The sequence below is a fragment of the Mandrillus leucophaeus genome, unplaced genomic scaffold (genome assembly GCF_000951045.1).
Source record: "Mandrillus leucophaeus isolate KB7577 unplaced genomic scaffold, Mleu.le_1.0 Scaffold758, whole genome shotgun sequence".
Classification (NCBI taxonomy): domain Eukaryota; kingdom Metazoa; phylum Chordata; class Mammalia; order Primates; family Cercopithecidae; genus Mandrillus; species Mandrillus leucophaeus.
The window spans coordinates 1,017,373-1,030,236 of record NW_012108230.1 but is presented as its reverse complement, the minus strand read 5'-3'; the positions used below and the strand labels follow the sequence as shown (position 1 = coordinate 1,030,236).

At 33.1% G+C, this 12,864-nt stretch overlaps 1 pseudogene; it reads right to left on the bottom strand.

The window, feature by feature from the left end:
* Positions 1 to 12,657, bottom strand: part of LOC105529253 — a 59,806-nt pseudogene extending 47,149 nt beyond the window's left edge.
* Positions 12,658 to 12,864: the final 207 nt, after the last annotated feature.

Here is a 12,864-nt window from a genome sequence, read left to right as displayed (position 1 = left end):
TCGCTCATGGTGCTTTGCATTCTTACCTGGTTTTTAATTTTTGACTATGAATTATTAAATTTTGAGATAATTTAAGGAAGATACTGTGGTGTCTTACCATTAGAAAAGGTAAAATTTTGAATTATTGATAAAAACATTGTGCTGCATTAATATAATAACATATATTATTTTTGATGTATTCTTAAAATAATGTGCTTGTCACTTAATGTATACCTACATCAACAGTAATAGGAGTTTTGAGAAAAGAAAACTGAAAAAACACTATTTATGCAAGCATAAGGAAAATAACGATTTCATATATGGTAGATATCTTCATTTCTTTCATTACATTTAAAATTAAGAATGTAGTTTAATAGATGTACTAAGTGTTCTTAAACACAGGCACTGAAAGTCACACCAATTAATCAAAGAGGCCACAGTTCTTGAGGGGAAATGGTTTAAAATTTGTACAGGTTTATACTAAATATGGTCTAGTATACGTTTACTTTTGAGAAAATATAGCTGACATTTTTAAAGAAAACTTAAGATGAACCAGTTATTTTAAGAAAATTAACTTAGTAATTACAAGAAAATCAAATGAAGTTTTAATACTTTTAACAGAGTTCCAGTCAAAAGATAAACTATTCTATATTAAACTAACAATTACAGAAGTTTAAAAAGCTCTACAAAAATTCTCTAGTTAGGTGATTGAGTTAAAATAGTGGATGACTGATACAGTCAAAGTGATAATAAAGTATCATGGTTGATTATTTTATGGCATTGCCTATATTTACATAGAACTAAGCTAAAAGTAAAATTAAATAATTACTCCAGTAATTTCAATAATGAATTATATTAATCTAAAATCACATAAAATATTGTAGTGTTGAATTATCTGACTTTCAGCTTTATTGAAATTGATTCGTTATTTAAGAGATAACCACCCATGACTATTTTAAATGAAATTCATGTAGATAATGTCAGTGAAGCTCATGAGGTAGGGGAAAAAAAAAAACACACATACACAGAGAAAAAAAAATCAGAGTTTAAATTTCTGGAAAAGAAAAAACTTAGTGGTATAGGAGTTTTATCTCTATCTTTTTGTATGTGATGTGTTTTGGGTGTCTGTCCCCCACAAATCTCAAGTTGAAATGTAATCCCCAGTGTTGGAGGTGGGACCTGGTGGGAGGGGTTTGGCTCTTGGGGGTGGATCCCTTAAATGCCTTGGTGCTTTCCTCATAATGAGTGAGTTCTCGTGCTCAGTGCACACAGGATCTGGTTGTTTAAAAAAGTGTGGCACTTCCTGTTCATATCCTTCGCCCACTCTACTATAAAGACACATGCACGTGTATATTTATTGCAGCATTGTTCACAAATCAAACACTTGGAACCAACCCAAATGCCCATCAATGATAGACTGGATAAAGAAAATGTGGCACATATACACCAGGGAATACTATGAAGCCATAAAAAAGGATGAGTTTATGTCCTCTGCAGGGACATGGATGAAGCTGGAAACTATCATTCTCAATAAACTAACACAAGAACAGAAAAGCAAACACCACATGTTCTCATTCATAAGTGGAAACTGAACAATGAGAACACGTGGACACAGGGAGGGGAACATCACACACTGGGGCCTGTTGAGGGAAGCAGGTTGCAGGAGGGATAACATTAGAAGAAATACCTAATGTAGATGACAGGTTGATGGGTGCAGCAAACCACATGTGTATATATATGTAACAAAACTCCATGTTCTGCATATGCATCCTAGAACTTAAAGTATAAACATTTTTTTAATGTGACACCTCCTGACTCTCTTGATCCTGCTCTTGCCATGTGGCATGCAACTCCCTATCACCTCCTGCCACGATTGTAAGCGTCCACAGGTCTCACCAGAGGCAGGTGCCAGCATCATGCTTTTCGTAAAGCCTATAGAACCATGAATAAATTAAAACTGTTTCCTTGATAAATTATCCAGCCTCAGGTATTTCATTATAGCAACACAAGAATGGCCTAATACAGAATGCTGTTATTTACATGCATTTTGATTAATTTGTTGTTAATAAAATAAATAAAATAATCGAATACATGTTAACTCTTTAACATTCATAGACTTATGAAATGGAGCTTTTTCTAAGAAGTATTAGAGTTTTATTCTTAAAAAAAGTATGACATGCTGCTACAGAACAGCTCAATTGAATTAATTACTTAATTTTGAGCTCCCTTTAACAAATGAAACCAAAATAGTAAAATCCTTGGGTTAAAGGTATTTTAAACCAGAACTTTGTATGCATCTGCTTGATTTCCACTTCAAGGCCTTCTTGACAGATTTTGCATTAACAGACTAACCTAATAATAACCCTGAACCAATGTGCCTTTGAAATTAATCACAGGAGTACCGAATTCCAATGACTAAAACTGGCACAGCATAACCACTCTTGTACAGTGATTTTAAAATGAAACAGGAGGTTTAATTTTGAACTTCGCATGGCATGAGAAAGCTTTCCTCTTTTAAAATCACTTTTTGATGTAAACTTTCATTGAATTAGTATTTTTGATAAGTTCCCTTTACATTCACCCTGCTTATCTGCACATATGTGTATTCTGTTTATCTAGGGGGATAATTTCAGAACCAATAACATTGTGGTTCAGCAGCAGTTTTCTTAATAAAAACTTAATATATCACATTACATTCCCAGCACACTCTAATTAAATTCCTTTTCATTTTGGTCTGTCTCAGAGGGTTAGAGAAGCTCAAGAATATTTAACAAAATTCAACAAAGCAACTACCTGAAGTTGATACATTAACCTTGGCACTGAAAGTTACTTTATTCAAACCACGTATTCCAGAAACATCATTATACAATGACCTAAAAATGACAGTATTTCACTCTAACTGGAGGGCCTGTAAATGAATAACGATCATTTCTGACTCATTATATGTATAATGTATTTTGCCCTGGGAAATTTTAAAGACAAAACAAACATCAGTAACAGCGAAATCTGTCATACCTGGATGTGAAACCTGAAACATCAGAATGTTTTCTTGATCATAAGGAGAACAGATAGAACTTAATGGTTTTTAATTTGATCATTTACTGTAAAAAATGCATTTATATATATATATGAGACATACACATATATCCACTATTTTTCCTCTTGGATTCTAGAATGGAAACATGTAATTTTAGAGAAGATACTCTTTCCTATGAAACACATTCACTTGGGACTGATTATAGTTTTCCAATAAAAACAACTCATTGCCATGGGCAGTGAGGCTAAAGGAGAGGTCTCCCTCTTACATTGATTCTAGAGGGTCATGGAGTCCTCTTCTATAACAATCACAGCTGTACAGGCCTATATACCTACTATGGTTGATCCAAACATCTTGTGGTGACATATATTTCATATTTGCAATTTTTCAGATTTCAGTAACGTAGTATCATACATATATGTAGTATGTTGTGTAGCAGTCCTTGACCAAACCTTAGTTTGGTCAAATGCTTAGTTTTTACAGTTGGACAAAAATATCTATATAAGATTAGGTAAACAACGGTCAAACATCAAGTTACATCAGTTCTATCCAATGGTTTTATGTGGGGTCAGGTTTTGCTGTCAACCGAGTTGCAAATTCTTTCAATCTCCAGAGCTTTCTGATTCTGTAGCATTTGATTAGGAATTATGAACCCACGTGGCCACTTTTTGAAAACCACTTATACTTTCTATTCAGGTGACAGTCTGCCCACCTTCATTACCTGACCATTTTATGTACTCCGTCAATCTGAAGTGCATTTAATTTGCATCATGTCAAATTAAAGCACTGAAAGGGGTGTTTCGATATCCCACGAGGCTGAATGAATCAGACACTGAGGGCACAGTGCACAGGTTTGCATGCATTAGTTGGAATCCTTTTTTATTCATTTGTTTTTAATCACCTGGTCAGTTCATTTGGTTTGTCTGCTGAAGCCCCTGAAAATTTCTAGCTATGTTTTTGTTCTGATAGTGACTGAAGCAGCTACCCTACTTACATCTTTGTATGGAATTAAATTGTTTCCCATTTTCCTTTCCCCACTACCAACTTTCAAGGGTCACTTTCCTTTAACTTCAAAGTTATCTGCATAACAACCGATCCTCACCATCTCTCCTTGCTCTGCCATAGGCTGTGACAATTATTGCGCTGGCTGACTTAACCCTAAACTGCTTTAACACAATTCTTTCTATTTGGCTATGGAATTCTTAAAAAAGAAAAGCAGAGGGGCATAAAAGAATAAAGATTCTCAAACTTTTTAGCATTCATGGATCTGAATGTTAGTCTATCAGCTGTATCAATAGTTTTAAACAGAATGGCCAAAGCCACCTCTGCTTTACAGGAGATAAAATGACAGGTGTTTGAATGAGTTGAGCACTTTTTAGCGTGGTAACAAAAATAATGGTCTGAACACTGTTGACATACTTGATGCACAGCAAGTAGAATACATGATCCAAATTCTACTGATAGGAATACAAAGAACATTTAGATCTAGGAAGAGGTGAGAAAAGGTGAAAATCTCGGTTATGTTCCCAGTTAGATTTAGGGTAAAGAAATACAAATATACATTGGGGACCCTCTGCTCAAAATCAATGGTTAAAGCAATGAAGCAGCACAATAGTTCAATACAGAGTTCTGTAAGGGCACAGGAGAAAGCTGATAAAAGATGTAGCTAATAAGACACACATGAACAAAGAGTATAGATTTCCCAAGACAGCAACTCAAATTGAAATCATATACAGCTATGTACTTTGAGAGAAAAGTGATTATTTTTCTTTTTATAAAGCCTTATTCCCATTACTCTTTTTCCTTATTATTTATTTGATTATTTATACAGATACTTTGGACATGTATAAGTGTTCTGTGTCTTCTGTAAAGTGCATACCGTTACACCAGTCTGAAATCTAAAAAGTATAAGTAGAAAGCTTGACTTATAAGCAGGTGTAGTTAATATGGGTAGTCGTGAAATCTACAAGAATTATAGATTCTATACTCCTATATAATCTATAATAGAATCAATACATTCTATATTCCTACAGAGTCTATTCCTCTGGTGTCCATATTTACATTGACTAAAATTTATCGAAGAGAAATCAGTATTACACTCTGATTGATTACAATCTGATGGACTGGCTGAATCGCACAAGAGAAATGCTAAGTCAGCAGACTATGCTCATCTTTGCTTAAGAAGTAGAGCCTTTAGCTGACACGACACAAATAATTAGGTGGTAATGAGACATAATTAAGTAAATAATCAACAATACTACTAGGGAGAATAATTTGATGAATACAGTGATGAGACAGATGTTGGAGAAAGATGAGGCAGATTGGAGATACAGAAGATGTAAAGTAATAAATCACTTTAATATAAAACACATATTTATATACTATGTCACTATGAAAATGCTAGGCTACAACTGAGTATTCACTTCCATGAGAGGTGTAAAGACACTAATAGGGGTAAGGTGAATATTTCTTCTTATGTTGTCTCTGGCTTATTACAAAGGAAGAAACCTAACGACATTAAGCATGTTCTTAATACTACTTTTCCAGAATTTTCTTTAAATGACAATCATTCCGTTACTTGTAGTGACATGAAACTTATTTAATTTATATTCAGTTATAACCCAGGGTTCACATAAGAGACTTTAAAATGTCTTCACTTTGAAATTAAGCCTGGGCTACTTAAAAAATACGTATTTCTTCATTAAGCAGTTGGACGAAATGGTTTGCACTTTTTTACCTAACAGCCCAAGTGTTATCATAGTCTTATATTTAGTTGGCGCCCATCTTTCCTCTAATTCAGTGGTTCTTAATATGTGATCTGAGGATCTCTGGAGGTACCTGTGTTCTCTGTTTCCATGAAGTATCTGTGTAGAGTCCAAATTTTCCTGGTACACTTCACTCAAAATATTATATAGCAACACATTTAATGCAGAGGAAATAAGAGCATGTAATGATCTTGTATTAAGCTGTTTATTCGAGAGTTCAAAAATGTAAAACAATATCACTCACCTCAGTAAATTTTTTGTTTGAAAAATATAGTTACATTTCATAAAAATATGCCAATTAACATGTAGTTAATTTTTGTTATTTTTTAATTAGTAAATAAATAATGATTTCAATTATCTCTCCATTTTAATTTCCAATTTGTGAATCTAAAGAAATATAATTCACATAAACAAAGCCACTCCTAGGTCTTCAATAATTTTTAAAAGTATAAATGGTCCTAGAATGAACTCATTTGAGGACTGCCGCTGCTGTAATCCAACCTGGACATCATCAACAGAATGGTGTAACCTCATCATGCTGGTAAGTCTCCTGTGGCCCACTACATATTTTAAGAATGTCTTTCAATATGCTTACCTGGGTATCTACTGGTAGATCAAAGCTTCTTTGCTTTGCCTATGCAATCCAAAATTATAAGCCAATGTTTAGTTTTTAAATTTAAATTCAAAACATCTTCAATTTTTAAAAGCTGCTAGTACCAACACCATTTCACTGTCTCCAGTTTACTGAATTCCTGGCAGACCTTTCTTTGTTCACATCACCTGTGGTGCCCATATTTACAGTGACTATAATTTTTAAAGTTAGTTATTTATGAACTAATACAGTTTTTTCCTTTAATTTCCATGAAAAGTCCCTTATACATTTCAGGATACAACACTCCAAGTTAGAAATATAAATAGAGTAAATATTCCAAAAGGATATTAATCCACTAGCATGATAGGTAAATTTTTTTCTTGCATGAAATTTTCTTTAATGAGAAACTAAATTGAGCTTCTGTATAATGTTAGACTGCATCATCAAGGTACCTTCATGGCAATGCATCAGTTGAATTCAGTTGCAATTTGAAAATGTGTGTGTTCACTGGAGCATTTACAATAACACACAGCATAGGCTAATTTATTCAAATAAAATCAAACTAAATCTCAATTAAGAGGAAAAGACCATAACTAATCATTTTCTGGAGTCCTCAGAGTGACACTAGAACAGATTTTATAAAGACATTATGGTCATACATTTCTACCCCTAACTTAAGGGAAAAAAATGCTCCTGTAATTCATTCTCAGTTAATTTTTTTTAGTTTTATATATTTATCTTCTTAAAGTGAATTTTAACTTATCAGACTTCTGAGAAGTTACTTTTTAACTTCGGTTGACTTCAAAGTTGTTATTTTAATGAGATATTGTTCAAGCTATCCTATTAATAATTATTTCCCACATCAGTTTGTATTCCTTGATGCATTGTTTATTCATGCAGCTCAACTCTAGCTCATTCCTCCGAAAGCTAAATAGCTTTTAAGTAAATCTGAAAAACCAATTTTAATTGTTCTATGTGATCTTTTATAAATGCCTACAATATTTCATATAACTTTCTTTTAAAAATTTAAATTTAAAAATTTAAATAAGCACAAATATGCCTTACTTATAACTTTTTAAATAATTATGTATAAATGTTCTAGGTATTAGCTCCTAATTTGATATATCTCATATGATATTTTTAATTGAACAAAACCCCAAAGGAACTTATATAAGTATGTTGGAATTACTCAAAAAGAAGTTTTGTTAAGACTTGTAATTTTAATAAAATGGCTTTGGGGTGGAGATAAGGGACAGAAAGGGGAAAAATAAATTCAGTTCAAAGAACTTCAGTAATTATGGCAGCAGTAGATAATAGTTTAGCCTACAGATAAGGAAATCTGGAAGGAACTTTTTTCTTTACTTCCTACTGCTAAAAAAAGTCAACAAGTCAAATTTGTAGTAAAAATTATCTGTTAGACTTATCTGTGTACTAGATACTTTGAAGTTTATAAACTATAAGCAGATAAACAATTTTGACATTGATCCACATTGAAAAGGCAAGAAATAGCATTAAATATATTTGAAGATACATACAATAAGTGTAAGCATATAGGCCTAATTCATTCGAAGTTTTTCTAAAACAATGTAAGCCAGAGTAAACCTCTTAAATAATATAGGGATGATAATTTCTTCTTAAATATGCATTGAGAGCTGTTGTTTAACTATAAAATTAATTTTCTCCCATCTCATTACTTAACTTCAACTAGAATAAAGTCCTTATCAAGGTGCATCTCTTTTGGAGATAAACGGAGGGCCAGAGGGTCTGTTCACCCTGTGTAACAGAAAGCCCGTTCAGTCTTAATGCTGCAGAGGGCCAGTTCACTCTTTATAGAATAAATTTCGGCATCATTAATACAAGATTTATTAAATAACTAGTTCAGAAACACAATAACATGTACAATCTGTTAACCTAATACTTTAGCACGGACATTCAGTAAATGTAAAATCAAACCTATAATCAAGGTAGTAATAAAAAAAAGAGAATATTTTATAATTTTGCAACACTTTTGCATTTTTAAGCCTAACAAATAGTTGAGCCATATGTTACTAATATTCTATAACTTTCAACAGTATGCTTCTAACATTTGTTTACTTTTCTTTTTTTCTCTTTTTTTTTTTTTTCAGGCGGAGTTTCACTTTTGTTGCCCAGGCTGGAGAGCAATGGTGTGATCTCTGCTCACGGCAACCTCCGCCTCCCGCGTTCAAGCGATTCTCCAGCCTCAGCCTCCAGAGTAGCTAGACTTACAGGCGCCTGTCACCAAGCCTGGTTAATTTTTGTATTTTTAGTAGAGACAGGGTTTCACCATCTTGGCCTGGCGTGGTGGCTCACATCTGTAATCCCACCACTTTGGGAGGCCGAGGTGGGTAGATCACCTGAGGTCAGGAGTTCGAGAACAGCCTGGCCAACATGGTGAAACTCCGTGTCTACCAAAAATACTGGGTGTGGTGGCGGGCGCCTGTAATCCCAGCTACTATGAAGGCTGAGGCAGAAGAATCGCTTGAATCCGGGAGGCAGAGGTTGCCGTGAGTCGAGATCATGCCATTGTACTCAAGCCTGGGTGAAAAAAGTGAAACTCTAAAAAAAAAAAAAAAAAAAAAAAAAGAATAAATTTGAAAGAAATAAATAATGGTGTAAAAATTCTTATTATGTAAATATTTCTAATTTGCTATTATTCTTGAAAACATCAGATGCAGAAGGATATGAAAGTCATTATGTATTTCAATTAACATTGACATAGATTATATATATACTCTATATTCTACTAAACTAGAGTTAATTGGGAAGCACCTACCTGTATATGTACGTCTACAGTTTTTTCCACGTAACCTTTAATGGAAATCAATGAACATTATTAATTTTTGTAACTTTCAATAAACATTTAATAGAATAATTTTATTAAGTTACCCAGAAATAGTACTTTTATGTATTTGTTTCAGATTGCTCTTTATAAATAAAATATAGAATTATATGAATAAGAAGTGAAGTTGCTTGGGGAAAAGAAAAGATTTAGGTCACTGTTGACGGCTGCTAATTAATGTTTAGAGTTTATAATATAATTAAAATGTTATTTAAAAATGGTTAGCAGTCTGTTTTCATGGAAATCTAGATTCACTTATGAAATTACTAGAATAAGTTACTAGAGAAAAAATAAAGGATGTGTCTACAATTATGTATATTTCATTACTTTTTTAGTATATATGTATATATATTGCTTTATTTGTAAATTATATATTTTCAAAAGAAAATTCTAATTTATTCATCAGAAATAGAAGTTCTTTCAAAAATTTCTTTTTTTGCAGAAAAATCTGTAGACCGTACAAGGATATGATATGTGTGGTAGGAGGCAGATAACCTGTTATGAAATTGAAAACTTTACTGCAATTGAAATAAAGGAATTTAGAAAATCTTTGTGAAAGGCAGACACTATAGCCTTTAGACATACACCCCATGAGGTCAGCTAGTGAAAATAAAAATACTAATTGCTTTGGGTATATGGAAAGAAAGGAAAAGACCACTCTTCTAATTTGTTGTAGAGTTCCACATTGATAATTAAGAACATAAAGAGCTCATACTAAGTGGAAGTTTTAGCTTCCTAGTGTCTACTAATTATATGTTCCCATGGAAATGCTTTGTAATTACAATTTTCTCTCAAAATTCTCATACTTTTGGAACCAATAGCTTTTATAGTATATAATAACATAAAAATTCCCAACAGATGGTCATTTGTTGAGAACATAAATAATATAGGGATATATATGCGTATGTGTATATGTATACACACACACATATGCATACATATACATATACACATACACATACCTCTATATGTCTAGTGAAAATTTTTGCACATATTACATGCCCAATAGTTGTTTTGAAATAAATATTGGTACAATCTTCAACCTATATTGAACTTCATAGTACATTCATGATAGGCAAGATCTCTGTTATTCCTTCACATTCGCAGATCACATAGGGTCCATGTCGTTTGGTTAGTCAGGACTTTAGTTTTCAATAGTAAAAAGGCAGTTAAAACCAGTTCAAGAAAAAAAAAAATATTTTGCAGCTCGCATAACTTTGAAATCAAAGGGAAAGCTCTTGCTTTAGGCATAACTGGGTCCAGGAGTTCAAAAGATGTCATCTGTTGTCTGTATCTTTCTTGTTCACTTTGATCCATATTATATATTTTTTTCACTCAGTTCTCAGGCAGGGGTTTTTCACATGTTGCCCTTACTATAGACATCAGCAATCCAAGTATCAATGGGTTTTCAGTTACATCCAGCTCAAAAAAAAGAGACTCCTTCCTTCCTAGAAGCAGTAATAAAACCATAAAAAGGATCCTTACTATCTATGTTTGTGTAATTGTTAATGTGATCAGTATATCTAGGAGGAGTGGCATATTACTGGCTATGCTGGGTCATTCACCTACAAAAATGAATGCAGGGCAATGATAGCATTGACAACATCAGATGAGGGAAATGGCAGATTCTGAAAGGGAAAAAGAAGTATTAAAGTGTCAGGAAATAATAAAAGTGCATTGCACAGTCTAGTTTCAATTGTTGATCTATTATTCCTATATTATTAATAGAATTTGATCAACTATATTTTTGTTTTTATATTTCTTCCATGTGAGCATAACTGTCTTACAAGTCAATTGCTGCATAACTAACCAGTCAAAATTTAGTGGTTTAAAACGTAAATCTTCATTTGCTTATGATTTTGTGGAAGGGCCCAGCCGGTGGTGCATATCTGATTCATGTGACAGGAGATGGAGTGTCTGCCACTGGGGGATTCATTTCCACATGGTTTCCTCACTTAAACATCTAGTCTAAGGGCCTTTTTTCTTCGTTTCTCTGTATTTCATCTCATTTTCTAAGGGATGCATGAGACTTGGGCTTTTTTCTATGGTCTGTTTGTCTCAGGGTAATTATACTTACTGTAGGGCTCCTAGCAAATACGGCCTCCAGGCCATTTAAAGTGATACTGGTCCAGCTTCTCTTCTCAAATACTTTATTGGTTCACATTAAAGTAAGTCAAGAAATAGACTCTATCTCTTGATAGGAAAGAGACAAGTTCACGTTGCAGAACATGTAAGAAGAAAGACATAGTGATGTTCTCTAGAAATAAGAGTCTGCTGCAATGGGCAACTTAAATACCTCATTATTGATCAAAGATCAAATATTTCCAATTCTATGAAAAATAAAATTATATAAAACCTCTATAATTCTGTTGTTTTTGTTTGTTTGTTTTGTTTGCTTTGAAAGTGTTTTTCTCTACCCAGACTAAAGTACAGTAGAGCAATCAAGGCTCACTACAGCCTTGACATCTCGGGCTCAAGCAGTCTTCCCACTTCAAGCCTCCCGAGTGGCTGGGACTACAGAAACATATCACAATGCCTGGCTAAATTTTTTATTTATTGTAGAGATGGGGTCTCACTATGTTGCCCAGGCTGGTATCGAACTCCTAGGCTCAAGTGATCCTTTCTCCTTGGCCAACCAAAGTGTTGGGATTACAGGCGTGAGCTACCACACCTGGCCTATAACCTATTTCGTTAGGAATATCAGAATTTGAGAACACATAATTCAGATTATCATTGTATCAGCAAGAGTTCCACAGCTAATTATTATCTTAATTATTAAAATTATTAATTATGTGTCTATTTCTTTTATAAAACAAATAATCAGTGCTCTGTGTCAAAAGTTGATTACTGATTAACACTTATGATACCACACAAGTTTCTTGATTGTCTTTAAAAGGCAGCTATTTACAAAGATCTCACACTGTGTGATTAGAGATCCACTTATCTTAATGACAAGTTTTTAAAAACGTACACATACATAACATAAAACACATTTTAAAAAGCATAACATAATAGGTATAGGTATTTTTGAACAAAAAACATCCTCAAAATATGAATTTCACACTATGACTATTATTAATGTTACTGTCATATGACAATATTTAATGTATTTTCTTTAGGAGAACTTAAATGATTATGTCTGATATGCTATAGAATTCCAAAATGATTTCTAAAATATTATGATTTATTATTTTTGCTTCTTTACTTGCTAGAACCATTAAAATCTAAATTAAAGAGGCAACCTAGGACAATATTATAAAATACATGCTTAAAATTTATAAATATTGAAGACTAAAGAGTTACTACATTTTCAGAGAAATGTTTTGTGTACCAAACACATAAAAACTAAGAGGACCATACATATGTTTCTCAATGTACTTACCAGTTTTTCTGAAGTTGGTCGAAGTGTTATCTGGCTTCGCATTGTAGGAACAGCACAATCTAAGCATGTCTCTCATCAAACATTGAGAATTTACGGGACTGTTGGTCCTAAAAAACTTGTGAAGGAGATTGACTGCTCACAGCAGTGTTTCTTTCAAGCTTCCAAGTCATGTAGCAAGTAGATTATTACAAAAGGGTCTATAAATAATTTTTAAAAACCTGTGGTAATTCACAAAATGAGTAGGACAGA